The sequence below is a fragment of the Odocoileus virginianus genome, chromosome 28 (genome assembly GCF_023699985.2).
Source record: "Odocoileus virginianus isolate 20LAN1187 ecotype Illinois chromosome 28, Ovbor_1.2, whole genome shotgun sequence".
NCBI classification, from domain to species: domain Eukaryota; kingdom Metazoa; phylum Chordata; class Mammalia; order Artiodactyla; family Cervidae; genus Odocoileus; species Odocoileus virginianus.
The window spans coordinates 24028309-24047614 of NC_069701.1; the positions used below are offsets into that span (position 1 = coordinate 24028309).

The window sequence follows — 19306 nt, forward strand, 5'->3', positions numbered from 1 at the left end:
TTTTGTAGTCTTCCTCATAAAGATTTTGCACATATCTTGTTAGATTTATTCTGAAGCATTTCATTTTGTGGGGTGCTAATGTAAATGGATGGCATCACCGACTCGATGGACATGAGTGTGAGTAAACTCCGGGAGTTGGTGATGGACAGGGAGGACTGGCATGCTGCGATTCATGGGGTTGCAAAGAGTCGGACATGACTGAGCGACTGAACTGAACTGAACTGAATGTAAATGGGATTGTGTTTGTAACTTTAAATTCCACATGGTCTTTGCTGATACAGGAAAGCAATTGACTTTTCTATGTTAACTTACATCCTTCCACCTTGTTATAATCACTTTTGGTTTCAGGAGTTTTCTTGTTGATTCTTTTAGATTTTCTGCATGACAATTATGCCATCTATGAACAAAGACAGTTTTATTTCTCTCTTCCTGATCTGTATACATTTTATTTCCTTTTCTTGTCTTACTGATTACCTAGGGCCAATACTATATTGAAAAGCAGTCATGAGAGTGACATCCTTGCCTTGCTCCTAATCTGAGTGGGGAAGCTTCAAGTGTTTCATCATTCAGTATGATGTTAACTTTAGGTTTTGTGTAGGTGTTCTTTTTCAAGCAGAGAAAGTACCTCTTTACTGTTAGTTTACAGAGAGTTTTTATCATGCATGAGTTTTGGACTTTGTCAAATGCCTTTTCTGCATCCATGTAGGGTTATCAAACCATATATCAGTTGAATTACATCGACTGATTTTTTTTTCCATTTATTTTTATTAGTTGGAGGCTAATTACTTTACAACATTGCAGTGGTTTTTGTCATACATTGAAATGAATTAGCCATGGATTTACATGTATTCCCCATCCCAGTTCCCACTCCCACCTCCCTCTCCACCCCATCCCTCTGGGTCTTCCCAATGCACCAGGCCCGAGCACTTGTCTCATGCATCCAACCTGGGCTGGTGATCTGTTTCACCCTAGATAATATACATGTTTCGATGCTATTCTCTTGAAACATCCCACCCTCGCCTTCTCCCACAGAGTCCACAAGTCTGTTCTATACATCTGAGTCTCTTTTTCTGTTTTGCATATAGGGTTATCATTACCATCTTTCTAAATTCCATATATGTGTGTTAGTATACTGTAATGGTCTTTATCTTTCTGGCTTACTTCGCTCTGTATAATGGGCTCTAGTTTCATCCATCTCATTAGAACTGATTCAAATGAATTCTTTTTAATGGCTGAGTAATATTCCATGGTGTATATGTACCACAGCTTCCTCATCCATTCGTCTGCTGATGGGCATCTAGGTTGCTTCCATGTCCTGGCTATTATAAACAGTGCTGCGATGAACATTGGGGTGCATGTGTCTCTTTCAGATCTGGTTTCCTTGGTGTGTATGCCCAGAAGTGGGATTGCTGGGTCATATGGCAATTCTATTTCCAGTTTTTTAAGAAATCTCCACACTGTTTTCCATAGCAGCTGTACTAGTTTGCATTCCCACCAACAGTGTAAGAGGGTTCCCTTTTCTCCACACCCTCTCCAGCACTTATTGCTTGTAGACTTTTGGATAGCAGCCATCCTGACTGGTGTGTAATGGTACCTCATTGTGGTTTTGATTTGCGTTTCTCTGATAATGAGCACATCGACTGATTTTTAAATGTTGAAACAATCTTGCATAACTGGAAAAAATACCACTTAGTCATGGTGTATAATTTTTTTATATATTGTTAGATTCTATTTGCTGATATTTTGTTGAAGATTTTTGTATCTGTGTTTATGAGAGAGATTAGTCTATAATTTTTGTTAGTTTTTCTTATATACTGTCTTTGTCTACTTTTAGATGTAAGGTAATGTTGACCTTATAGAATGTTCTTAGAAGTAATTCCTCTGCTTATATCATCCAAGAAAAAGTTTACAAAATGCATGTTATTTCTTTTTAAAATATTTGCTAGAATTCACCACTGAACATATGTAAACCTGGACAGGATGGCTAGAGTGGGCTGGTGCTAAGGTGCTTAGTTGCTCAGTCATGTCCAACTCCCTGTGACCTCATGGACTACAGCCTGCCAGGCTCCTCTGTCCATGAGATTCTCTAGGCAAGAATACTGGAGTGGGTAGCCATTTCCTTCCCTAGGGGATCTTCCCAAGCCAGGGATTGAACTCAGGTCTCCTGCATTGCAGGCAGATTCTTTACCATCTGAGCCACCAGGGAAGCCGCCAGAATGGACTGGAGTAGGGTATTTCCTTTTCTCTACACGGAAGGCTAAACCCAGCTGGAGCGTTCCCCTGTGGCCTGCCAGGCCTGCAAGGAAAACTCTTGTATCGCTTATGCTCTGGTTCAAAAGATCACACATAGATATTTGCTTGGAGCATGACTCCTCAGCTTCAAGGATCTATTCAGGCCTCTACTATGAGTCCATTCTTCCAGCAGCAGACACAACTATACTGTTGATGTGTTCACTCCAAGGGGAGATCAGGCAGAAACTGTATGTAGGGGATGAGGACGAGAACTGGGCACGTGGACTGGAGGTGTTTATGCTGTGTATGTGTCACCCCCTCACATTTTAAAAGAAGAGGAAATGAGGAGCAGCAAGAGTAAGCTGTGGCCCATGGGCGGGTGCCTAAGAACAGGGTGGCTCTCCCTGAGCAACTGCCTTTTGGCTTGGGACTTCAGAGTCTCTTAGGATTCTAATCAGGCCTTCCAAGGTTGTTGAAGTAGTTTGTCCAGGTAGGAAATGAGAACATAATTTATTTAACACCATATTAAGTTTATTTTTTATTTACTTTTTATTGTGGTTAAAAACACACACACATAACATAAAATTTACTACCTTCAGCATTTTAAGTGCATAGTTCAGTTTAGCAGGGTTAGCTATGTGTACATTGTTGTTGAAAAGATCTCTGGAAATTTTTCATCTTGTGAGCTTGAAACTCTATTCTTCCCATTATACAACAATTCTCCTTTTCTTCCTCCCTGCAGCCCCTGGTAACCACCGTTCTACTTCTCTTCCTATGAATTTGACTATTTCAAATAGCTTATATAAGTGGAATCATACAATATTTGCCCTTTTGTGGCTGGCTTATTTCACTTAGCATAATATTCTCAAGTTCTTCCATATTGTAGCATTATGGCAGGATTTCCTTACTTTTAAAAGATGAATGTTTATTTTGTTGTATGTATGCATCAAATTTTGTTTATTCATTCATCACTGATGCACATATGGGTTGCTCCCACCTCTTGGCTATTGTGCATACAGCTGCATGAATGTTGGTATGCAAATCCTACTTTCATTTCTCTTAGATACATTGCAGAAGTAGGATACTGGATCCTATTTTAGTTCTATTTTTTATTTTTTTAGGAACCTCCATACTATTTTCCATAGTGGTTACTCCATTTTACAGACTCACCAGTAACAGACAAGGGTTCCAATTTTTGTCTATCTTCACTAACACTTGCTGTTTTCTGGATTCATTTCTAATAGTAGCCATTATAATAAGTGTGAGGTTATACCTCATTGTGACTTACTTTCAACTTACATTGTCTGGTGTTTAGTAATATTGAGCATTTTTTTTCAGTTGCTTGTTGACCATTTATGAGTCATCTTTGGAGAAATATCTATTCAAGTTTATCTTAGTTCATTGCAGTTGCTATAGCAAAATACAATAGCTTGGAAGCAACCTAAACCCCCCTCAAAAGAGGAATAGACAAAGAAGATGTGGTACATATAGCCAGTGGAATATTATTCAGCCATAAAAAGGAATGAAACTGGGTCATTTGTGAAGACACAGATGGACCTATGAACTGTCACACAAAGTGAAGTAAGTCATAAAGAGAAAAACAAACATCATACATTAGTGCACATGTGAAATCTAGAAAAATGGTACAGTGATCATCCTTGCAAAGCAGAAGTGAAGATGTAGAGAATGACATATTGATGCCAAGGAGGAAGGTGGCAATGGAAGGAATTGGAGATTGGAAATGTCACATATACACGATCAATGCTCGGTGTAAATACATAACAAAGAGAACTGATTGCGTAGTACAGGGAACTCAGTGCTCTGTGGTGACCTAGATGGGAGGGAAATCCTAAGAGGAGGAGGATATGCATATATGTATAGCTGATTCACTTTGCTGTACAATAGAAACTAACACAACATTGGAAAGCAAGTATACTACAAGAAAAATTAATCATAAAACTAAATAAAATAGATAGCCAACAAGAAACTACTATATAGCACAGGGAACTCTCCTCAATGCTCTGTAACCGTCTAAACAGATAAAGAATTTGAAAAAGACTAGATAGATGTGTACATGTTACTGAGTCACTTTGCTCTACACCTGAAATTAACACAACACTGTTAATCATCTCTACTCAAATATAAAATAAAAATTAAAAAATAAACTGATTGTCTATTAATACAAAAAGTAAAATAAAATAAAATCTTTGTGTGATAATTACACAACTGTGATTATATTAAAAGTCACTAAATGGGGGAAAAAAATCTAGTCCACATGTGTCTGTTGTGAGAATCAGTTAGAAGCAGTAGCAATTGCCTAAGAGAAGCTCTTCTCAAGGCAGAAGCATGAGAGGGCAAGTCCCACCTGGCAAATGCATCCCTTGCTCACGCATCCCTTGCACCTGCTTATAGCACATCTGCTAATATCTGATTGACCAAAATGGCTCACGTGTCCTAGCTGACCATCAGTGAGGCACAGAAATATATGCTACCTAAAATGAAACCATGGCAAGATATAGATCCATAATACTACTAACTGAGTGACAGAATTCTGACCAATAATGCAAACTTCCACACTGAAGCATAGTCATCCCTCAGCATTTGCAGAAGATTGGTCTCAGGACCCAGCTTGGATAACAAAATCTGCAGGTGCTCAGGTCCCATAATCAGTGTTTCAGCATTCTCAGTTTTATAACTTCACCACCTTTGATCTGTGTCAGCTAAATGGCAAACTCCGTCTCTCATCCAAAGTTGCCTTTTTCCCAAAAGAGACTCTTTCCGAAGAAAAACTCATAAGACAGTGACTCCTCAGCTCTTAACATGTTGGCACTTTTCCGAGAAACCTTCCTTTATCACTAATAAGTCATCGAGATCAAAGTGTTCTGATGTATTCTGGACAGCTTTGCGCAATGTTGTAGATTTATAAACCAGTCTAGAGGAACACTCTGTTTCCCACACATGCCTGCATGAAAAGATCAGGGTAATCTATAGTGCCTTAAAATTCTGTGGAAATGGCCTCTTCTAATAATCAGATAATTTTAGTACTACCTTGATAACTAACTAGATCCCCAAATTATTTACTTCTTCATTAGAACTTACACTTAGCTGAGTATCTTGAGCCACAGTTTTCCATCAGAGCTAAAACACCCAAAATAATCCTTAGGAAAAAATTATGAAATCTGACTCTCTTAGTCTTCAAATAATGTCTGAAACTTTCCACTCAGCATCTTTCTTTTTTTTTCCCTTTTTTTTCATTTATTTATATTAGTTGGAGGCTAATTACTTTACAATATTGTAGTGGTTTTTGCCATACATTGATATGAATCAGCCATGGATTTACATGTGTTCCCCATTCTGAAATCCCCTTCCACCTCCCTCCCCATCCTATCCCTCTAGGTCATCCTGGTGCACCAGCCCTGAACACTTGTCTCATGCATCTAATCTAGACTGGCGATCTGTTTCACAATTGATAATATACATGTTCAGTGCTATTCTCTCGGATCATCCCACCCTCGCCTTCTCCTGCAGAGTCCAAAAGTCTGTTCAATACATCTGTGTCTTTCTGTCTTGCATATAGGGTTATTGTTACTATCTTGCATCTTTCTAACCCTTAAACCTACAGAAGTTCATAATCACCAGGCCAGTTCCTGCAGCTGCCATGCATAACCAGGAATTACCATGCTTCACCTAGTATCTCGGACTCACATACGTGCCATCCCCACACCACAATTTTAACATAGCTCTTCTGTCATTGGTCAAAATGCAATATTCAAAAATGACATGCTGTGAAGTAAGTTACTATAAGCAGAATCTGACTTTAATATGCTGATATATCATACTTAAAAATGAAATCTGCAAGGGCAGCAACAAAATGAAGCAAGAAAGCATAGCATAAAGGAAAACAAAGTAAATTAGAATTCAAGGGACTTGATTCCAGTCCCAACTGTAGCACCAGTTAGCTATACGGGCCTGGAAAACATATATAATACTTCTAAGTCTCCAACATCTGTTATTGAGGAGATTAGGTTAAATTATGCATAAATTATAGATTTAATGGGTTACATATAATTTAACTCATTCAAAATTAAATTATCAATGCTTGTAGAAAATCTTCATAAAATAGTCTTGGAACACTAAAGGTGGGTTAAGGGACCTGGAAAATAGGTCTGTACTAAACATTGATCTAAATGTAAGGACTCAGAGTTCTCTCTATATATAAAAGGGAAAAAACTGGAATTTGAATTCTTCACTGAAAACACTGATAATCAAAGCATTGTATCTTTTTCTTCAAATATTACTCCTTTCTCAAGAAATTAATTTTCCCCAAGGTTTTCCTCAGGGCAGCTTTGACATCCTTGTTCCTCAAACTATATATCAGTGGGTTTAACATGGGCACCACAATGGTGTAGAACAGGGAGGACACTTTCCCTTGGTCAAGGGGCAAAACAGAAGGTGGTTTGAGATACACAAAAGCCCCAGAACCAAAGAAAAGGAAAACCACAATTATGTGGGAGCTGCATGTACTGAAAGCTTTGGACCTGCCCTCAGTGGAGTGAATGCGGAGAATGCTGGAGAGGATTAGAGCATAAGAGATGGAGATGGTGACAGTGACCACTCCAATAACAGTGGTCACAACTATGAAGACCACCAGTTCGTGCACATAAGACCTGTTGCAAGCTAGCTCAAGGAGAGGAGGGATGTCACACATGAAATGATTGATGAATGTTGTCAGCACAGAAGATCAGACTTGCTATGCTTCCTGTGTGGGCCACGGCCCCTGAAAACCCCATCACATACACACCCAACAAAAGGAGTAAACAGACCTTAGGAGACATGGTGACTGTGTATACCAGTGGCTTACAGATGGCAACATAGCGGTCGTACGCCATCGCTGACAGGACGAAGGACTCAGAGATGACAAAGAAGCAGAAGAAAAACAGTTGAGTCAAACACCCTGCATGCACGATGGTGTTCTTCTTTGAGACAAAACTCATCAGCATTTTGGGAGTGATGGTAGTGGAGTAACAGAAGTCTATGAAGGAGAGGTTGAAGAGGAAGAAGTACATGGGGGTGTGCAGGCGAGAGTTCAACCCAATCAGCGTTATCAAGCCCAGGTTCCCCACTACGGTGACCGTGTAGAAACCTAGAAACAGGAAGAAGAGGGGGATCTGGAGTCCTGGCTGGTCTGTTAAGCCTGTGAGGATGAATTCTGTCACTGAAGAGTTCTCAGCTGCCATTCTCCCCTGGGGAAAAGGTGGTCCATGGGGAAAAGAAAAGAGAACCACTTAGAAACAAGACCACCAACCTCCCAGTACCCATTGTCCATTCCCAAGAATGGAATCCACAGAGATATTTGAGCTTTAGTGTGGAAGGAAGGTTTCCACTGTTTGCTATGGATCTACCTTCATAACCCTAGTGTTTTTAACTTCCAGAGAACAATAAAGAGATTAGACTAGGCCTCCAGAGTGAGAACTGGCACTATTTGAGAAAGCAAAAAGCAGAAAACTCATTCAAAAATAAGAGATGTCTTTTAGATCTTTAAGTCAGTCCATTTTCTGTGTTCCCTCTCTCCTGCCTCTGTTTCAGTTGCTGACACTTGGGGACTTTCCCCAGAAAGAATCCTGACTAGCAGAAGGTACTCTGACTTCTCAGAGCTCCCACCTCTGGGTCACTGCTATCACATCAAGAAAGTGAGGTGACATTTTTTCCAAAATCTCCTAACTCTAGTGGCCTTAGGTTTAATGATAATGTTTTTAAGCTAGCACTCATTAAGTGGTTACTTATGTGTACTAAGAGCTATGTGACTATATTTTTATCCCCATTGTGTAGATGAGACAACTGTTAAGTAACTCATGCAAGTCCCAAAACTGCAGAGTAGCAGCCAGAAGGTGAACGTGGGCAGTCTGACTCTCCCGGTTTGCACTGGGAACCACCACGTTACATGACTGACCAGAACCAGACACACACTCCTCTTCCTTTAGGGTAGGACTCTAATGCTATCCTTCAGTGTCTCTTGTCCACAGTGGTCCTGGGAAGAAAGTGACATCAGTAGAAGAAGACAGCTTTGAGTTCAGCACTCTCCTCCCAGTCTGGTCCCAAGAATCATAACTTCTCATTTATCTTGTATCTCTTTCTGCCTCGAAGAATTTGATTTCCAATTACTGACTTCCCAAAAGACCCTCCAGCTACAAGGAAGAATATGGTGCCTTTTCCTGGCTAGTGGATAACAGGAGAATAGGCAGTTTTATTAGGATTGTAGATCTCACTGACTTGATTATTCAGAAACTCCCTCAAGACCATTTTCTGAGAGATTATTTTCCCAGGGGAAGACATGTTTGCTTATACCCTTGACATTGCTTAATTTGACTTCTAGAGACAGTTTCTTTCAACAAACACAGATCTGGTACAATTAAGAGAAAAATCATTGTGATAAAAATGACTGTCATCACCATTTCTTGAATATCCAATACTGTGCATAACACAAATCCTTTACACTGAGTTCTGGTTGCCAAGATCAAAAACACTGTATATTATTTATTTCTCATGATAATGATATTCATTTTAAAGGTAAGTTGCTCACAGAGACGATGTGTTTCAGAGCCCACATGCCTGGGTCTATCTAACTCCAGTTATTTATTTTGTAATCACTAGTCTAAACTTCCTTCTGGTGAGAGCTGCTGAAATCCATAAAGCAGTGTCCCTGCCTTCTCAAATCTGGCAATCTGTTGGAAAGTAACAAATATGCAATGACTTTAATAAAAACAAGAAGTAAGTGTATCAAGGAAAGATTAACCCTGAGGGCTATTTACACTCTTAAAATTTAGGGTAGGACACTCAATAATGTATTCATATTCCAATTCATTCCAGGAAGAACTGCACTGTATCTAGTTTTAACAAAGAAATTTTTGTGATTCCCTACTCTTATCCTCTCATGGGGTGTAGATTTAATGGTAACAAAGAATCTCTATCAGGTAACTGCTTTCAACTTCTGCCAGGAGCAGCCTTTCTCTGAATTAAAACTCCCTTTGGCTGTCCCTGCCTTCCACCCACTTTTCATCGAGTGCTCCTCTCTATTGCCTTTCCAGCTTCTCAGGCTCACAGACTGAATCCTGGTAGATAAGAGTCCCAGTGCAGTGATACATCCAAATTTGTTCTTTCTCTTTGGTTTGCTTCTGTCTTTGTCTTCTCCTTCTGAACGCAAACTTCTGCCTTGTCAAAAACTGTTTATCCTTTGTCTTGATCTCTCAATCTTTTCTTACTTTCTTTAATAGCAAGGCTACATACTCAGAATTTTGACCTGAAAAGACTCAGGAAATTACCAAATCCAGTGTTTCACAAACATGGCTAAGCACCACAATTTCCTATAGTATTTATTAAAAAAGAAATTCTGAGACAAGTGAGGGAAATTAAGAGATATAAACTTCCAGTTGCAAAATAAATGAGTCATGGGTACAAAATGTACAGTCTGGGGAAAATATAGACGATAACTATAGTATCTTTGTATGGTAACATATTGTAGTTTGACTTACTGTGGTGATCCCTTTGAAACATACAGAAATATCAAATCACCATATGGTGTAACAGGAGCTAACATAGCTTTGTAGGTCAGTTACACTTCCAAACCCAACAAACTCATAGAAAAAGAGATCAGATTTATGGTCACCAGAGTCAAGGGCTAGGGCAAGGAGTTGGGGATAGAGTTGGATGAAGACAGTCAAAAGGTAAAAAGTTCCAATTATAAGATGAATAAGTATTAGGAATATAATGTACAGTATGATAAATATAATTAACACAGCTGAATGTTATATATGAAAGTTGAAAGTAAATTCTGAGTGTTCATCACAAAAAATTTTTTTCCTATTTCCTTAATGTCATATCTATATGAGATGATAATTATCTATAAGTGAGGATAAGTTATCACTAAACTTATTGTAATAATCATTTCATAATGTAAGTCAAATAAGTATGCTGTACACCTTAAATATATACAATGCTGTATGTTAGTTATAGCTCAATAAAACTGAAAGGAGGAAAAAGGAAAAATTCTGGGCTCCACCCACATCCTCTGAATCAGCATGTCTGTGGGTATAAATGGCAGCCATATTTTTAAACCTCCTCTAGTGGTTCCAATGCCAGAAACTTGCATATCCACAGAACTGATACTTATCCACATCTTAGAGGCACAGAAAAGACACAAGAGAGTAAAGCCAGTTACCCAGAGTCACAGATCTAGTTCACATCTCCAGGTTTCCGGTCTCTCCTGGCCCATGTTTCCATATGACCTTCAGCTTGGCAGGCACGCAAAGAACAAGATATTAGGAAGTAAGCAATCAGACTTCTGATTTCAAATATAACAGAACAGCTACTATCACACTTACCCTGTGACCATAAGCATCTATCAGACTGGAAATAATATAAAGCAACTATCTGCAAGCTTTGGGAAGCAGACAACACAGAGATGAAATTCTCGAGCGAAGGCAAGAATGTCAGATGACTGACACATTCATCCTAACTTTCTCCCTACTGACAATTTCCAAACAGAGCATAGTGAAGTGGAACCCAAGCAAATGATAAGCATCTCTATGAGTAGAATAGATAAAGATCAAAGCTCAAGGATGCTAAGATAGCTGAAATTTGTGGGGCCAAGTATGGAGAGAAGAAGCCAAAGATAAAGACCTTCAGGTATTTGCATACCAGGAATTAGGATGACGTCTGAAACTGATACCTTCCGAAGTAAGAACTAGTCTTCAGAATAAGGGCAAAACTGAACTGGATCCATCTTAGCAAAGGCTGAATTCAGATCTCAACAGGATCAAGGTGATCTAGTAAAGTACCTGCATCCAAGGACAAACTCCAACATTCTCTAGAGAAGAATAACATAATCCACAGTCTCTACAGCATATTTATGATGTCCATCATCATAAAATGAAAAAATACTATAAATACAAAGAAAGAGGAAATTATGACCCTTTATCAAGAAATAAAAATAGAGCTGTCATATGATCCCAGAAATCCTACTCCTGGGCATATATCCAAAGAAAACCATAATTTGAAAAGATACATGCACCCTAATCTTCATTGCAGCAGTATTTACAATAGCCAGGACATAGAAGCAACCTAAATGTCCATCAGCAGAAGAATGGATAAAGAAGATTTGGTATATACAAACAATGGAATATTACTCAGCCAGAAAAAGAATGAAATAATGCCATTTGCAGCAACATGGATGGACTTGAGACCGTCATACTGAGTAAAATATACCAGACAGAGAATTATAAATATCATATGATGATTTTTATGCATGGAATCTTAAAAAAATGGTAAAATGAACTTATTTACAAAGAAAAAAAAAGTCACAGATGTAGAAAACAAGTTTCTGGTTACTGGAGGGAAGCGGGATGGGAAGAAATAAACTGGGAGATTGGGATCGACATACATGTACACTACTACATATAAAATAGATAACTAATAAGGACCTGATGTATAGCATGGGGAACAATGCTCAACACTCCGTAATGACCTATATGGGAAAAGAATCTAAAAAAGACTGTTATACATATACATATTATTTCCTTTGCTGTACACCTGAATCTAACACAACATTATAAATCAACTATACTCCAATAAAAATTTTAAAAGAAACAGGAAAATATGACTCATAATCAAGAAGAAAAAATATTCAGTAAAATCAGATCCACATATGACCTGAATGTTGCTATTAGCAAAGACTTTAAAGTAACTTCTGGAGGGAGGAGCCAAGATGGCGGAGGAATAGGATGGGGAGACCACTTTCTCTCCTACAAATTCATCGAAAGAACAACTGAACGCTGAACAAAGTTCACAAAACAACTTCTGATCGCTAGCAGAGGATATCAGGCGCCCAGAAAAGCAACCCATTGTCTTCAAAGGGAGGTAGGACTAAATATAAAAGATAAAAAGGGAGACAAAAGAGCTAGGGATGGAGACCCATCCCGGGAAGGGAGTCTTAATAGAGGAAGTTTCCAATCACCAGGAAACCCTCGAGCTGGCGGGTCTGAGGGAAGTTTTCAAATCTCGGAGGGCAACCTAACTGGGAGGAAAAATTAAATAAGGCCCACAGATTACGTGCCTAAAAGCAACTCCCAGCAGAAAAGTACTCCAGACGCCCACACCCGCCACCAGCAAGTGGGGGCGAAATGGAGAGGAGCGGGCGGCATTGCTTAGGGTAAGGACTGGGCCCGAAGGTCCTGAGAGCAGTCGGAGGGAGCTTTTTTAAACTGTGGGATAGCAAGAGAGAAAATTAACCGGCCCGAACACACTGCCGGCGCTTCGCGAAACAAATGGACTGAGAAACTCCAGAGAAGAGCCGGCCCATCCCCGCGGGAGGTAGGAGGCAGGGGGGAGGGGAAAAGGGCAAACTCAGCCCCAGAGAAGCCACCCCCTCCCACACTGAAAACAGGCCTCCGGTTTCTATCTAAAGAATTCCTGAGATTCTGGATGGTCGACATCCACATCCACCGCTGGGAGGGTCACGGCTAGAGGCCAGCTCCTCTGAACAAATGCAAGCTGCAGACACAAGGCGCGCGCTGGGGCCCCGGAGGGAAAGGGCGCGCCGCATCCGGGGAGAGTGCGGCCCAAGCCTCTGGCTGCCTGAACCGCTCAGACCGGGGAAGGCACAAAACGCAGGCACAACTGAATCCGCGCTTTTGTGGAGTACCCGAAAACTGAAACTGCACTCAACGCAGGGCCCGCTCCATATAGAGCAGCCGGGAACCTGAGCAGTGTAGACGGGGAGAGCACTGACACCCCTGTACGGGGCAAACCCAGTGTGGCCGGAACAGTGAGTGCTATCCATACAGAGTGGTATCTGTCTGCAGCGCCCCGCCCTCCCCGTAGCAGGACTGAACTGAACTAGCGAACCTAAATAAGAGATCACCTCCGCCCGCCTGTATCAGGGCGGAAATTAGACACCGAAGAGACGGCAAACAGAAGCCAAATAAACAAAGGGAACCGCTTCAGAAAGGACCGGTGCAACAGATTAAAATCCCTGAAGATAACACCGACTACACCGGAAGGGGCCTATAGATATCGAGAAGTGTAAGCTGGAAAGAGGAGCTATCTGAAATTGAACTGAACCTACACTGACTGCAACAGCTCCAGAAAAATTCCTAGATATATATGTATATTTTTTGTTAAATTTAAAAAAAAAATTTTTCTTCCCTTTTTTTAAAATTTTTTTCTTTTATCTTCTTTTAAAATTCCCTATTACTCCCCCATTACTCCTCAACTTTCATTTTCATATATATTTATGATTTTTTTTTTAATTAGGGGAAAAAAATATTTTTTCTTTTTTTTTCCTTCTTTCTTTTTTTTTTCTTTTTCTTGTTTTTCTCTCCTATTTCCTTTTAAATCCTCTAATACTCCTCTATTATTCCTTAATTTTCATTTTCATTTCACTATAACCTTGCAAAAAAAAAACAGAGAGAGAGAAGCCCTATTTTTAAACTGAACTTCATATATATTTCTAAATTTTGTGTTTTTGTTTTTGTTTTCAAATATTGTATTTCAAAGAGTCTAACCTCTATGCTAGATTTTTAATCTTTGTTTTTCAGTATGTGATATAAATTTTGGACATTTAAGAATCCAATATTCAGTTCCCATTTCTATTCAGGAGTGTGTTGATTACTCTCTCCCACTTTTGACTCTCTGTTTTCTACCTCAGAACACCTCTATTTCCTCCTTTCTCCTTCTCTTCTCAATCCAATTCTGTGAATCTTTGTGGGTGTCTGGGCTATGGAGAACACTTTGGGAACAGATAACTGCGTAGATCTGTCTCTCTCCTCTTGAGTCCCCTTTCTCTCCTCCTGCTCACCTCTATCTCCTTCCTCCCTCTCCTATTCTTCATGTAACTCTGTGAATCTCTCTGATTGTCCCTCACGGTGGAGAATCTTTTCACCATTAACCTAGAAGTTTTATTATCAGTGCTGTATAGTTGGAGAAGTCTTGAGACTATTGGAAGAATAAAATTGAAATCCAGAGGCAGGAGACTTAAGCCCAAATCCTGAGAAAACCAGAAAACTCCTGACTACACGGAACATTAAGGAATAAGAGACCATCCAAAAGCCTCCATACCTACACCAAAACCAACCACCACCCAGGAGCCAATAAGCTCCAGAACAAGACATACCATGCAAATTCCTTAGCAACACAGGAACATAGACCTAAGTGTCAACATACAGGCTGCCCAAAGTCACACCTAACACATAGACCCATCGCAAAACTCATTACTGGACACTCCATTGCACTCCAGAGAGAAGAAATCCAATTCCACGCAACAGAACGCTGACACAAGCTTCCCTAACCAGGAAACCTTGACAAGCCAATTGTCCAACCCCACCCACTGGGTAAAACCTCCACAATAAAAAGGAACCACAGACCTCCAGAATACAGAAAGCCCACTCCAGACACAGCAATCTAAACAAGATGAAAAGGCAGAGAAATACCCAACAGGTAAAGGAACATGAAAAATGCCCACCAAGTCAAACAAAAGAGGAGGAGATAGGGAATCTACCTGAAAAAGAATTTAGAATAATGATAATAAAAATGATCCAAAATCTTGAAAACAAAATGGAGTTACAAATAAATAGCCTGGAGATAAAGATTGAGAAGATGCAAGAAATGTTTAACAAGGACATAGAAGAAAAAAAAAAGAGTCAATTAAAAATGAATAATGAAATAAATGAGATCAAAAACACTCTGGAGGGAACCATGAGTAGAATAACAGAGGTAGAAGATAGGATAAGTGAGTTAGAAGATAAAATGGTGGAAATAAATGAAGCAGAGAGGAAAAAAGAAAAAAGAATCAAAAGAAATGAGGACAACCTCAGGGACCTCTGGGACAATGTGAAACGCCCCAACATTCAAATCATAGGAGTCCCAGAAGAAGACAAAAAGAAAGGCCATGAGAAGATACTCGAGGAGATAATAGCTGAAAACTTCCATAAAATGGGGAAGGAAATAGTTACACAGGTCCAAGAAACCCAGAGAGTCCCAAACAGGATAAACCCAAGGTGAAATACCCCAAGACACATATTAATCAAATTAACAAAGATCAAACACAAAAAACAAATATTAAAAGCAGCAAGGGAGAAACAACAAATAACACACAAAAGGATTCCCATAAGGATAACAGCTGATCTATCAATAGAAACCCTTCAGGCCAGAAGGGAATTGCAGGACATACTTAGAGTAATGAAAGAGAATGACCTACAACCTAGATTACTGTACCCAGCAAGGATCTCATTCAGATATGAAGGAGAACTCAAAAGCTTTACAGACAAGCAAAAGCTGAGAGAATTCAGCACCACCAAACCAGCTCTTCAACAAATGCTAAAAGATCTTCTCTAGACAGGAAACACAGAAAGGTGGTATAAACGCGAACCCCAAACAACAAAGTAAATGGCAACGGGACCACACCTATCAATAATTACCTTAAATGTAAATGGATTGAATGCCCCAACCAAAAGACAAAGACTGGCTGAATGGATACAAAAACAAGACCCCTATATATGCTGTCTACAAGAGACCCACCTCAAAACAAGGGACACATACAGACTAAAAGTGAAGGGCTGGAAAAAAATATTTCACACAAACGGAGACCAAAAGAAAGCAGGAATCGCAATACTCATATCAGATAAAATAGACTTTCAAATAAAGGCTGTGAAAAGAGACAAAGAAGGACACTACATAATGATCAAAGGATCAATCCAAGAAGAAGATATAACAATTATAAATATATGTGCACCCAACATAGGAGCACCGCAATATGTAAGGCAAATGCTAACGAGTATGAAAGAGGAAATTACAAAAACAAAAAAAAAAAAAACCAAAAAAAAAAAAGAAAGAGGAAATTAATAGTAACATAATAATAGTGGGAGACTTTAATATCCCACTCACAACTATGGATAGATCAACTAAACAGAAAATTAACAAGGAAACACAAACTTTAAAGGACACAATGGACCAGCTAGACCTAATTGACATCTATAGGATGTTTCACCCCAAAACAATCAACTTCACCTTTTTCTCAAGTGCACACGGAAGCTCCTCCAGAATAGATCACATCCTGGGCCATAAATCTAGTCTTGGTAAATTCAAAAAAATTGAAATCATTCCAGTCATCTTATCTGACCACAGTGCAGTAAGATTGGATCTCAATTACAGGAAAAAAATTATTAAAAATTCAAACATGTGGAGGCTAAACAGCATGCTTCTGAATAACCAACAAATCATAGGAGAAATCAAAATATGCATAGAAATGAATGAAAATGAAAACACAACAACCCAAAACCTATGGGACACTGTAAAAGCAGTGCTAAGGGGAAGATTCATAGCATTACAGGCCTACCTCAAGAAACAAGAAAAAAGTCAAATAAATAACCTAACTCTACACCTAAAGCAACTAGAGAAGGAAGAAATGAAGAACCCCAGGGTTAGTAGAAGGAAAGAAATCTTAAAAATTAGGGCAGAAATAAATGCAAAAGAAACTAAAGAGACCATAGCAAAAATCAACAAAGCTACAAGCTGGTTTTTTGAAAAAATAAACAAAATTGACAAGCCATTAGCAAGACTCATTAAGAAACAAAGGGAGAAGAACCAAATTAACAAAATTAGAAATGAAAATGGAGAGATCACAACAGACAACACTGAAATACAAAGGATCATAAGAGACTACTACCAGCAGCTCTATGCCAATAAAATGGACAACTTGGAAGAAATGGACAAGTTCTTAGAGAAGTATAACTTTCCAAAACTGAACCAGGAAGAAATAGAAGATCTTAACAAAACCATCACAAGCAAGGAAATCGAAACTGTAATCAGAAATCTTCCAGCAAACAAAAGCCCAGGACCAAATGGCTTCACCGGTGAATTCTACCAAAAATTTAGGGAAGAGCTAACACTTATCTTACTCAAACTCTTCCAGAAAATTGCAGAAGAAGGTAAACTTCCAAACTCATTCCATGAGGCCACCATCACCCTAATTCCAAAACCAGACAAAGATGCCACAAAAAAAGAAAACTACAGGCCAATATCACTGATGAACATAGATGCAAAAATCCTTAGCAACATTCTAGCAAACAGAATCCAACAACATATTAAAAAATCATACACCATGACCAAGTGGGCTTTATCCCAGGAATGCAAGGATTCTTTAATATCTGTAAATCAATCAATGTGATACACCACATTAACAAATTGAAAGATAAAAACCATATGTTATCTCAACAGATGCAGAAAAAAGCCTTTGACAAAATTCAACATCCATTTATGACGAAAACTCTCCACAAAGCAGGAATAGGAGGAACATACCTCAACATAATAAAAGCTATATATGACAAACTCACAGCAAGCATCACCCTCAATGGTGAAAAATTGAAAGCATTTCCCCTGAAATCAGGAACAAGACAAGGGTGCCCACTCTCACCACTCCTATTCAACATAGTTTTGGAAGTGTTGACCACAGCAATCAGGGCAGAAAAAGAAGTAAAAGGAATCCAGATAGGAAAAGAAGTGAAACTCTCACTGTTTGCAGATAACATGATCCTCTACATAGAAAACCCTAAAGACGCTACCAGAAAATTACTAGAGCTAATCAACGAATACAGTAAAGTTGCAGGATATAAAATTAACACACAGAAATCTCTTGCATTCCTATACACTAACAATGAGAAAACAGAAAGAGAAATTAAAGAAACAATACCATCAGCATTGCAACAAAAAGAATAAAATACTTAGGAGTATATCTACCTAAAGAAACAAAAGACTTATACATAGAAAACTATCAATCGCTGATGAAAGAAATCAAAGAGGACACAAACAGATGGAGAAATATACCGTGTTCATGGGTTGGAAGAATCAATATTGTCAAAATGGCTATTCTACCCAAAGCAATCTATAGATTCAATGCAATCCCTATCAAGCTACCAATGGTATTTTTCACAGAACTAGAACAAATGATTTCACAATTTGTGTGGAAATACAAAAAACCTCGAATAGCCAAAGTAATCTTGAGAAAGAAGAATGGAACTGGAGGAATCAACCTGCCTGACTTCAGACTCTACTACAAAGCCACAGTCATCAAGACAGTATGGTACTGGCACAAAGACAGAAATATAGATCAATGGAACAGAATAGAAAGCCCAGAGATAAATCCACAAACCTATGGTCACCTTATCTTCGACAAAGGAGGCAAAGATATACAATGGAAAAAAGACAACCTCTTTAACAAGTGGTGCTGGGAAAACTGGTCAACCACCTGTAAAAGAATGAAACTAGAACACTTTCTAACACCATACACAAAAATAAACTCAAATGGATTAAAGATCTAAATGTAAGACCAGAAACTATAAAACTCCTAGAGGAGAACATAGGCAAAACACTCTCTGACATAAATCACAGCAGGATCCTCTATGACCCACATCCCAGAATTTTAGAAACAAAAGCAAAAATAAACAAATGGGACCTAATGAAACTTAAAAGCTTTTGCACAACAAAGGAAACTATAAACAAGGTGAAAAGACAGCCCTCAGATTGGGAGAAAATAATAGCAAACGAAGCAACAGACAAAGGATTAATCTCAAAAATATACAAGCAACTCCTCCAGCTCAACTCCAGAAAAATAAATGACCCAATCAAAAAATGGGCCAAAGAACTAAACAGACATTTCTCCAAGGAAGACATACAGATGGCTAAAAAACACATGAAAAGATACTCAACATCACTCATTTCAGAGAAATGCAAATCAAAACCACAATGAGGTACCATTACACACCATTCAGGATGGCTGATATCCAAAAGTCTACAAGCAATAAATGCTAGAGAGGGTGTGGAGAAACGGGAACCCTCTTACACTGTTGGTGAGAATGCAAACTAGTACAGCCGCTATGGAGAACAGTGTGGAGATTTCTTAAAAAACTGGAAATAGAACTGCCATATGACTCAGCAATCCCCCTTCTGGGCATACACACCGAGGAAACCAGATCTGAAAGAGACACATGCACCCCAATGTTCATTGCAGCACTGTTTATAATAGCCA

At 39.0% G+C, this 19306-nt stretch overlaps 1 pseudogene; it reads right to left on the reverse strand.

The window, feature by feature from the left end:
- Nucleotides 1-6526: 6526 nt before the first annotated feature.
- LOC110147726 (olfactory receptor 8B12-like) lies at nucleotides 6527-7475 on the reverse strand (annotated as a pseudogene).
- Nucleotides 7476-19306: the final 11831 nt, after the last annotated feature.